The sequence below is a fragment of the Arachis hypogaea genome, chromosome 18, assembly GCF_003086295.3.
Source record: "Arachis hypogaea cultivar Tifrunner chromosome 18, arahy.Tifrunner.gnm2.J5K5, whole genome shotgun sequence".
In the NCBI taxonomy this organism is placed as follows: Eukaryota; Viridiplantae; Streptophyta; class Magnoliopsida; order Fabales; family Fabaceae; genus Arachis; species Arachis hypogaea.
The window spans coordinates 80,786,290-80,798,125 of NC_092053.1; the positions used below are offsets into that span (position 1 = coordinate 80,786,290).

At 38.1% G+C, this 11,836-nt stretch overlaps 1 non-coding gene across 1 annotated transcript; it reads right to left on the reverse strand.

Moving 5' to 3' along the window:
• Positions 1 to 1,067: 1,067 nt before the first annotated feature.
• On the reverse strand, positions 1,068 to 1,171 carry LOC112774120 (small nucleolar RNA R71). The gene has a single exon (XR_003188623.1). It is a non-coding gene; the product is annotated as a small nucleolar RNA R71 (small nucleolar RNA).
• Positions 1,172 to 11,836: the final 10,665 nt, after the last annotated feature.

Consider the following 11,836-nt stretch of genomic DNA (forward strand, 5'->3'; position numbering starts at 1 on the left):
CAATTCTCATCTAAATCTTGATTCCGCTCAACTAGAACACACTTCTAATCCGAATTGCTCATTCAACCAATCCTTGTGGGATTCGACCTCACTCTATTGTGAGTTTTTACTTGACGATAACCGGTGCACTTGCCGGAAGGAATTTTGCCGATCGTGCAATTTCCTAAAATCGTGGCATAACAAGTTTATGCGCATCAAGTTTATGGCGCCGTTGCCGGGGATTGGTTTTCGATTGACAATTCTCAAATTGGAAGTTAACTAGATTGAGCATTTTTTTTTTGTTTTGATTAATTCAGTACAAGTTACTTGTTGAATTTTAATTTCTGCACTCTGTTACATGCTTTCTTTCTTCATGCTTTTAAATTCAAGCAACTAACTCACTGACTCACTAACTGTTTGAATTAATTCCTCAACTGCTCTAACCATACTCTTTCATTAACCAAGAGTATTTCACTTGTTTGTTGCCTGTGCGGTGTTCTTGTATGACAGGTAGGAGAGGAGAGACATCAACCCCTCCATATACCGAACTAGAGAGGACCCTTCATAGACTTAGAAGGGAAGCAAGAGGGAAGAGAATACTGGGAGAAGAAGAATCTGAAGGAGAATCTAAAGACAATTTTGAGGAAGCTTTAGATCTTAACATGGATAGAGAAATTCACAACCATGAGAGAGCTGATGGAAACAATGCCATTCCTGAGAGGAGGGTTCTTAGTTCATACATAAACCCAACCTCTGGGAATTGTGGTAGCAGCATCCAGAAACCACCCATTCAGGCCAACAATTTTGAGCTCAAACCACAGCTAATATCACTTGTGGAGAATCATTGTTCATTTGGTGGAAGTGCTAATGAAGACCCAAACCAACATCTCACAAAATTCCTGAGAATTTGCGACACTGTAAAGTCCAATGGAGTCCAGGAAGATGCCTATAAACTGCTTTTGTTCCCATTTTCACTTAGGGACAAGGCAGCTAAGTGGCTGGAATCATTCCCAAGGGGGAGCCTAACAACATGGGACGAGGTGGAAAGCAAGTTTCTGGCACGTTTCTACCCCCCACAAAAGGTCAATAGGCTTCGATCTGAGGTTCAGACTTTTAGACAACAAGATGGTGAAACTCTCTACGAGGCATGGGAGAGATTCAAGGATTTGACAAGGAAATGCCCACCAGACATGTTCCATGACTGGGTGCAATTGCATATTTTCTATGATGGACTGTCTTATGAATCAAGGAAGGCTGTAGAACATTCATCAGGAGGTTCATTGAACAGGAAAAAGACTGTGGAAGAAGCCATTGAAGTGATTGAGACAGTGGCTGAGAATGAGTACTACTATGCATCAGAGAGACACAACACTAAGGGAGTCATGGAGCTGAACCATGTTGATACAATTCTAGCCCAAAACAAGGTGTTTGCCAAGCAACTAGCAGAGCTCACCAGGAAATTAGAAACAAAACAAGTGGCTGCAATACACACACAAGATCAAGAGGAAGTAAACACTGAAGGAGGTGATCGGGAAGAGGCCAACTATGTGGGAAACCAACAAAGGCAATCATATGATCCACATTCCAACACTTACAACCCAGGCTGGAAAAACCACCCAAACTTTGGGTGGGGAAACCAGCAAAACCAACAAACCCAACCACAAAACCACAAACCTTACAACCACAACCAACATAATGATTCCACATACCAAAAATCTAACCAAAGATCATACCAAGCCACACAAAACACTTACTCTCAACCACCATATCATGGCCAAAATAATCAACCTACCGAACCTAACCCGAACCAACAATTTCAAGATCAATTAAACAGGATAGAAGGAATGCTTGCAACCATGAGTCAAGACATAACCGAATTGAAAGCCTTTAAGGAAGAAGTAAATTCTAACCTGCAAAACCAAGGAGCTGCCATCCAGAAGCTAGAAAATCAAATTGTGTATTTGTCTAAGCAAACCCCTGGGACAAGCGTTTCTCATGCTGCCAAGGCTATTGCAAGGGAAGAATGTAAGGCCATAACCCTCAGAAGTGGGAAAAATCTAAAGGAGATCTCAAAGGAAACCACAGAGGATGAAGCAAAGGAAAATGTGAGAGATAAGGAACAAGGACAATCTTTTACATCGTCTGCAGCAAAAGAAAAAGAAAAAGAGGTCCTGAAGCCTTATACACCTAAAGCACCATATCCTCAACGTTTGATGAAAAGTGAAAAGGATGGCCAATTCTCCAGGTTCTTGGAGATTTTCAAGAAGCTTCAAATCAACATTCCCTTTGCTGAGGCAATAGAGCAAATGCCACTATATGCAAAATTCTTAAAGGAATTGATGACCAAGAAGAGAAGCTGGAGAAATGAGGAAACTGTGTTGTTAACTGAAGAATGCAGTGCCATCATTCAGCACAAATTGCCTCAGAAATTGAAGGATCCAGGCAGTTTCCAAATCCCCTGCATCATAGGAGAAGTCATGGTGGAGAAGGCCTTGTGTGACTTAGGGGCCAGTATCAATTTGATGTCTCTAACAATGATGAGAAGAATGAAGATTGAGGAAGCCAAACCAACAAGAATGGCCCTCCAATTGGCAGATCGAACTTTTAAATTCCCTCATGGGATAGTTGAGGATTTGTTGGTGAAAGTGGGAGATTTTATATTTCCTGCTGATTTTGTGGTGTTAGATATGGAGGAAGAAGCCAAAGCTTCAATAATTCTGGGAAGACCCTTCCTGGCTACTGCTGGAGCCATCATAGATGTACAAAAGGGTGAACTCACTCTTAGACTACATGATGAGAAATTGGTGTTTAACGTATTCAAGGCAATGAGCTATCCATCAGAATCACTAAGGGAATGCATGAGGGTGGATGTAGTGGACATTGCAGTACAAGAAACCTTTGAGGAAACAACAAAGGAAGTGGCAGAGGAGGAGTTCACCAAGGACATAGAAGTTAGTGACATCAAGGCTGCTGAAACAACCATGCCAAGCATGCCAGAGATAGTGAAAGAAGAGAAGGAAGCACCAAAACCTGAGCTCAAAGCATTGCCCCCTAATCTCAAGTATGCATACTTGGGTAGTGATGAGAGTCATCCTGTTATCATTAGCTCTGCCCTGAGTCAAGAACAGGAAGAAGAATTGATCAAGGTGATACAAACTCATCAAGATGCCATTGGATGGACCCTAGCTGATTTGAAGGGGATAAGTTCATCCATATGCATGCATAAAATCTTGTTAGAAGAGGATGCTAGACCCTCCATCCAATCTCAGAGACGATTGAATCCCGTCATGAAAGAAGTGGTACAAAAGGAGGTCATGAAGTTATGGCAGGCAGGGGTAATCTACCCCATTTCTGATAGCCCATGGGTTAGTCCCATCCATGTAGTTCCCAAGAAAGGTGGCATAACTGTGGTGCCAAATGAGAGGAACGAACTCATACCCACAAGAACTGTCACTGGGTGGAGGATGTGCATAGACTACAGGAAGCTCAATGAAGCCACCAGAAAAGATCATTTCCCACTCCCATTCATGGATCAGATGCTTGAAAGGCTTGCAGGACATGCTTACTATTGCTTTTTGGATGGATACTCAGGCTATAATCAGATAGTAGTTGATCCTAGAGATCAAGAGAAAACATCATTTGTTTGTCCATATGGAGTTTTTGCTTATAGACGCATGCCCTTTGGATTGTGCAATGCACCTGCCACTTTCCAAAGATGCATGCTGTCCATCTTTTCGGACATGATTGAAAAATTTATTGAGGTCTTCATGGATGATTTTTCTGTGTTTGGAGATTCTTTTCCTAGCTGCCTACACCACCTTGCCTTGGTGCTTAAGAGGTGCCAAGAGACTAACCTAGTATTAAACTGGGAAAAGTGTCATTTTATGGTCACAGAAGGAATAGTCCTTGGCCACAAAATCTCTAATAGAGGCATTGAGGTGGACAGAGCTAAGGTGGAACTCATTGAAAAACTACCTCCACCAAGTAATGTCAAGGCAGTTAGGAGTTTTTTGGGACACGCTGGTTTTTACAGAAGGTTTATTAGAGACTTTTCTAAAATAGCCAAACCTTTGAGTAACTTGCTTGTCTCTGATACACCCTTTGTATTTGATAAAAATTGCATGCTAGCCTATGAACTTTTGAAGCAAAAACTTTCCTCTGCACCTATCATTGCCCCACCTGATTGGAACTTACCTTTTGAACTGATGTGTGATGCATCAGACCTTGCTATTGGGGCAGTGTTAGGACAAAGGAAAGACAATTTGGTACATGTGATTTATTATGCCAGTAAAGTCTTGAATGATAACCAAAGGAATTACACAACCACTGAAAAAGAACTCTTGGCAATAGTCTTTGCATTTGACAAATTTAGATCCTATCTCATTGGATCTAAAGTCATTGTCTTCACTGATCATTCAGCTTTAAAGTACTTACTTGCTAAACAAGAATCCAAACCAAGACTTATTAGATGGGTTCTTTTGTTGCAGGAATTTGACATTGAAATCAAAGACAAGAAGGGTGTAGAGAACAAGGTGGCAGACCATTTATCAAGGATACCATGTGAAGAAGGAAGCGCACAAAGCACACATATAAATGAGTGCTTTCCTGATGAACAACTCATGGTAATTCACAAGGCACCCTGGTTTGCAGACATAGCAAACTTCAAGGCCACTGGGAGTTTGTCGTTGGAATTTAACAAGCATCAAAGGAAGAAATTGGTAAATGATGCCAAATACTTCATCTGGGACGAACCATACTTGTTCAAAAAATGTTCGGATGGCATACTCAGAAGATGCATATCAGAGGAAGAAGGAAGGGAAGTCTTATGGGACTGCCATGGCTCCATTTATGGAGGACATTTTGCAGGAGAAAGAACAGCAGCTAAGGTGTTGCAGTGTGGTTTTTATTGGCCCACGATCTTCAAAGATGCAAAGGAACTAGTGAAGCACTGCCATGAATGCCAGAAAGTGGGGAACCTGCCAAGAAGAAATGAAATGCCACAACAATTCATTCTGGAACTTGAATTGTTTGATGTATGGGGGATAGATTTCATGGGACCCTTTCCCTCCTCATACTCAAATAATTACATTCTTGTGGCAGTAGACTATGTCTCCAAATGGGTTGAAGCAATAGCAACTCCAACCAATGATAATAAGGTAGTCATGAACTTCCTCAGAAAACACATTTTTTGCCGTTTTGGGGTTCCAAGAGCAATCATCAGTGATGGAGGAAGCCACTTCTGCAACAAACCATTAGAGGCATTGCTTCTAAAATATGGAGTCAAACACAAGGTAGCCACACCATACCATCCACAGACAAGTGGGCAAGCCGAAATATCTAACAGAGAACTCAAAAGAATCCTGGAAAAGACTGTGGGAACTTCAAGGAAGGACTGGTCGATTAAGCTAGATGATGCTCTTTGGGCATATAGGACAGCTTTCAAAACACCAATTGGAATGTCTCCTTTCCAACTAGTATATGGAAAAGCTTGCCATTTGCCACTGGAGTTGGAGCACAAGGCATACTGGGCCTTGAAACTTTTGAACTTGGACAGCAAAGCTGCTGGAGAAAGAAGGATGTTGCAAATCCAAGAGTTGGAAGAATTCAGAGCTGAAGCTTATGAGAATGCCAAAATTTATAAAGAAAGAGCAAAGAAGAAGCATGACAGCAACATAGCCCCAAGGAAATTTGAAGAAGGACAAAAAGTATTGCTTTACAATTCTAGGCTGAAGCTATTTCCAGGGAAGCTAAAATCAAGGTGGTCTGGACCATTCCTTGTCACCAAGGTCTCCCAATATGGACAAGTAGAAATCATGGAAGAAAAGTCACAACGAACCTTCATTGTGAACGGTCAAAGACTCAAACATTACTTGGGAGATGTGGAGGAGAAGGACAAGGTTAAATATCACCTCAACTGAGGAAGTTGACCGTCAAGCTAATGACGTTAAAGAAGCGCTTGTTGGGAGGCAACCCAACCTGAGGTAATACCCTTTTGCTGTTTCTTTTATTTGTTTCAATAAAAAGGGTGAAGTAGTTTCTGTGCATTGCAAAGAATTAAGTTTGGTGTTTCACACCAAACAATGAATTCGTGGATCAATAATTCAAAGGGGAATGTGTGACTCTAATTTTGGTGTTCCACCATAAAGATCAACTGTACACAACAACCTTTGAATTATATGAAAGGAACAACCATTCTAAGCAGTCACAAAAATGCTTAAAACCCTTAGCAGCAACTTCATTCCAAAGAGAATTCAAGGATTCAAAGAACAGAGAAGTAAGTGGGAGACTAAGTTTGGTGTTCACACACCAACTTAAGACTCAGAGACTTACCCACACATAGTTGAGCTAACCACTCAAGTGCTTGAGAAGCAAGCAACTTCATCACTCTTTGCAGGAAAGGAAACAAGGATCTTAAAGCATGAAGCAACAATTAGGAGAAGAAGGAGAAATCAAATTGTTTCCTGGCAACAAAGAGAAAACAAGAAATTTCACAAGGTGGTGTTGTTCCTTGACAATTCTTTAAAAAGGGCAAACAAAAGCATGCTTGTTCTGGTTTAAACTGTAATTGTTGAATCTTTCTGGAATGTGAAGTTACTAGTATGTTTGTCTGTTTATTGCTTTGAATAAAGTGAATGCCTAGATGTTTGGATATAACTTCACCTTCTTAAACAAATGCTTGCCATGCTTGTTCTGCTTCCAAAAATAAAAGAAAAGTTTGAACAAAAGTAACTTGGCTCAATTAGTGACAAATCAAGTAGAATTAAGTGGTGGTATGCATGCTTGATTGTTTAAGTCAGATCACTGGAAATAGAGTGTAGAATTATCATTTTTGTGTAGAAATTGAAAACTGTCTATGGATCTTGATAAATAAATGTCTTTGGCCATGAAAAAGAAAGAAAAAGAAGAAGAAAAAGCCACTGAAAAAGGGCAACCAAAAAGCAAAAAAAAATTGAGAAAATAAGCTAGGCACCAATGGTTTGAACTTCTGAGACAAATGCCTGTGGTGTTTATGTATTAAGGATATGCTTGGATGAATAGGTTCTGAGGAGTGTTTCAACACTTGGTAACTTGGGTTAACTAACCCGGGATTATCAACCAAAAGTCCATTATCAAGAGCAACCTAAATACAAAACATTTAGTCACACAAAGAGGTGCTGGGCACCAATGTCTCAAGAAGAAATGTGAACTAAAATGCCTAAAGTGGATATGTGTAGTGCACTGATAAGAAAAAGAAAATGCCAAAGGCTTGTGCAACACATGACACTAAGCAAACAAGGAGCAAAGGAGCTCTAAGAAAAAGAAAAGAAAAACAAAGAAGAGAAAAGTGCCAAGGACATAAGAATAACAAGAGGCCATAGCAGTGTTTGATGGATGCAATGAAAAAGTGATAATCTTACCTGATAAGTATGAAAAAGTGATGCTGCAACTTTCTGCATAAAACCCTTCTGATGAACTTCAAATGCTTGCTAATATAGCCAATGTAATTGCTTTCTGTTTCATACTTTCTTCTCAAATAACTTAGGACTTGCTTAGGGACAAGCAAGTATTAAGTTTGGTGTTGTGATGCCAAGGCATCTTAGGCTAGTTTCACTAGCATTTTTCTGTTAGTTTTAGTTGTTTTATGCATTTTCTTGAGCTTAAAGTAACCAAGAATGGTTAAATGAATAACAAAACAATGAACCATCCAAACAGTATGATTTTGATGCAAATTCCATGAGTTTTAGTTATATTACTTGAATGCTATGAATGGAGGAAGAATTCTCATGAAATTTTGCAAGACTTTGATGCAATTGTTTGGATGATTTCAGGAAAGAAGAGGCTAGGCAAGGAAGCAACAAAATCAATAAAGGAAGCTTGAATATCACATGTGGAGTTTAAGTTCCAGTTTAAGCTTAAACGCCAGAATCATGAAGGCTAAGAAATGCTGAAACTGAAGTTTAACCTCCAGTTTAACCTTAAACTGGAGGTTAAACGCCAGAATGAAAGTCTCACCAAAGAAGCATTTCCACGTTTAACCTCCAGTTTAACCTTAAACTGGAGGTTAAACGCCAGAATGAGAATGCCACTCAGGAAGCATTTCCACGTTTAACCTCCAGTTTAACCTTAAACTGGAGGTTAAACGCCAGAAATGGGAAATGCACCAGGGAGCCAATTCCACGTTTAAGCTCCAGTTTAACCTTAAACTGGAGCTTAAACGTGTTCGACCAAGTTTTCTCCTCCAGGGTTGCTTTCTCCATTTCCACGTTTAAGCTCCAGTTTAACCTTAAACTGGAGCTTAAACGTGTTCGACACCTCCAGGGCTACCTTTCTCAGCTTCCACGTTTAAGCTCCAGTTTAACCTTAAACTGGAGCTTAAACGTGTTCGACCTCCTGGATGGCTTTCTCTATTTCCACGTTTAAGCTCCAGTTTAACCTTAAACTGGAGCTTAAACGTGTTCGACCTCCAGGGCTGCCTTTCCTATCTCCACGTTTAAGCTTCAGTTTAACCTTAAACTGAAGCTTAAACGTGTTCGACTAAGTTACCCTCCAGGGCTGCCTTCTTCCATTTCCACGTTTAAGCTTCAGTTTAACCTTAAACTGAAGCTTAAACGTGCTCCCACAAAAGGCATCACTGGAAGTGTCTGGCGTTTAAGCTGCAGTTTAAGCTTAAACTGCAACTTAAACGCCACTCTTGGAAAAGGTTTCTGGGCCAAAAATATTGCGGTTTAAGTTAGTATTTGAACACAAACATTAACTTAAACTTACTCTGGTATGAAACCCAATTGAATATCATGGTTTATGGGATTGGGCCTGAAGGATTGATGAGTCTGAAATTACAATTTATTGAGTCATGTGTCTTTATTTAATTATCACTAAGTTGGCTCAATGAATATTACAAAATTTGGATCAACAGCCTCATCAAGATTATGGATCATAAACCCAAGGCAAAAAGGAAAGCAGGGAGAGGCCTCAAAGCCCAAGAAACACAACAGAAGCTCAATATAGAAAGTGTATAAATAGGATAGAATTTAAGTTAGGAAGATTTTTTACTTTTTCATTTGGCTAGTTTTCATATCTTTGTAATTGAATTCAGAGCTATGACTCACTAAACCCCTTTCATTGGGTTAGGGAGCTCTATTGTAATTCAATGAATCAATAATAGTTTATTTTCTTCTTCAATCTTTTCTCTTGAATTTTGTTAGAAAGCTTCTCGATCTAATTCCATTGGGTAGTTGTCTTGGGAAAGAAACTACCCATAATTGGAATCCTTCGGAACCTTGGGAAAGGAATGGAGGATTCATGCTAGAGAAGCTTTCTCACAGTGAATTGGATTGGGGTTTGGATGGATATTGTGACATGTAATCCTACCAAATTGTGGTTCATGAAGCTGTGTGGTATAATCAGTGATCGAGCATCATCTCTTCTTATGAACATTTAAACCAAGGGATTGGGAATTTGTTTGTTTTTAGAGAGAATTGGTGAGCCAAGGGATTGGGATCCAATTATATAAGATTGCCAAGCAAAATTTAATGAACGCATTGGTTGAGGAAGAGATAAACATGTTTTGATTCGGAGATCTCAATATCTCCTATAACCCAATGAATTCCCCATTTCTGATTTCCACTTTCTCTTTACATTCTGCAACTAAATTCATGCAATCACCCCCATTCCCTTTTAATTTCAGCAATTTAGCTTCTGCTCTTTAATTCATGCAATTTAAGATTCCGCCATTTCAATTTCTTGTCATTTACTTTTCCCGCCAATTTTACATTCCGCAATTCTCATCTAAATCTTGATTCCGCTCAACTAGAACACACTTCTAATCCGAATTGCTCATTCAACCAATCCTTGTGGGATTCGACCTCACTCTATTGTGAGTTTTTACTTGACGATAACCGGTGCACTTGCCGGAAGGAATTTTGCCGATCGTGCAATTTCCTAAAATCGTGGCATAACAAGTTTATGCGCATCATTAATATATCATTTTATCATTTTATTGACAAGTTTTATATATAAGTTTTGTTGAAATAAATACAAAGATACTTGAAATAACTTTTAATTCTCAAAACTTAAAATTAGAATGTATAATTGGCAGTAAATAGTTATAGGATTCAATCTTGTTATTTTATAGCCAATAAATAATTATACGTTATAAATAGAAAGTTATTTAAAAAGTTTTTAAAATTTCAAACTTTGAATTACATATTTATTTTTATTTATTATTAATCTATTATAAGAATTACAAATTTGAAAAACATAGGATTATATGATGCAAAATTATTCACAGGAAATAATTGTATGTTATAATTAGGAAGTTTTTAATAACACATTTAAAAATTTTGAATTTTGAAATTTTAAAAGCAATTACATTTATTTATTATCATTTTTTTGGTGGTCAAAAGGGGGTCAAGGACCCAACCAAGGAACAAAAGAAATGAAAACAAAAAACTAATTACAGTCTCTCGATTTAACAACACCCAAACTTTCCATAAGGAGGCAAAGCTTGACATAAGGGGAAGGAACTTGAAAAATGTGAAGACCAAAGAAAAGATAATGTCCTTTCTTAGCAAAGTATGTGCAGCATTAAATGGTATTAATAAATAGCATATTTCAGTCAAATAATTATACCATTCAAATTAAACTCTTCTTAATTTAGGGAAAAATCTTTCTTCTTTCAAATAGAGAAGGATGGCATGAGAGATGGCGACGACACATCAAGTCATCATCGTCTTAGGGACAGTGTTGTATGCATCAAGTTATCATCATCTTTCTTCTTTTAGAAATAAATCAGGAAGAAAATCTACGGATATGAAATCAAATAAATTTCTATTATTGGACTGATTACAACATATCTCTCTACTGATATACATCAAAACACCAAAAAATATCACCGCAGCCAATGGCAAAGGGAAGGCAAAACCATTATCAAGCATGGTTCTCCGGACCTGGTGAAAGGAGATTTAGGTTCCAGAATACGGTCGAGATAAAATCATTGTACATCAATATGTATTTATATATTCTTATAAAATGAATAAGTCTATACTGCCCAACTTTTGTATTTAGGGGCTCAAAGGTGTGCAACGACCACTTCAGATGCCAACGTGTGAAGTAGATGCACAAGTATCCTATGGAGAAGCAATAAGAGCATCAAGCGCGCCAATTGTTGCAAATGTTCGAGCAGAATCGAAACCACTATCCATTTTTGGACAGCAAAATATGCTTGTGCAGAAGAAACCAAAGGTTAAATATTTTTTCTCCTTAGTATTGTGATTGATATATTACAAATTTCATTTTTGAGTGATATGCATAGAATTCTTTAATAGAAATTATTTGAACTCGAACAAGGAATAATAACTTATTTCAAAATGGGTAGTAAGATTAACTTGAGTAAGGAAAAGGTAGAGATGTTTGCATATATTTTTTATCCGGATTTATTATCAAGGTATATATTTTTCATGTTCTTAAACATGCCCAATATTCATTTACTATTACTTTTGCATTGAATCTATATTCACTTGTTATTAGTGAGAACATTGTATAGATAGGAGGCTCGTCTGCAATACGTCAAGAATTTTTTTACTTGAGCAAGGATCATACAATTACTGAAAAGGTAAAAATGATTCTTTATTAATCTAACTTAGTCATCTATATGCCCAAACAATCAATCCCTAACCGTATCTATGCTTGATATAGATCATCGAGTTTTGGGCTAGGAAAACGTACTTGGGACAAACACATTATACTGAAAACTTAGTGCTTCCTCCCTTATTTTCAGTATGTTTTTTGGTTTGAAATAAGATTCTTGGATTAGAAATGCTTGATTTAGATTTTCGTTTTTTATTTTTTTTTTTTTTTGGTACTTAAATTACCAAAAACA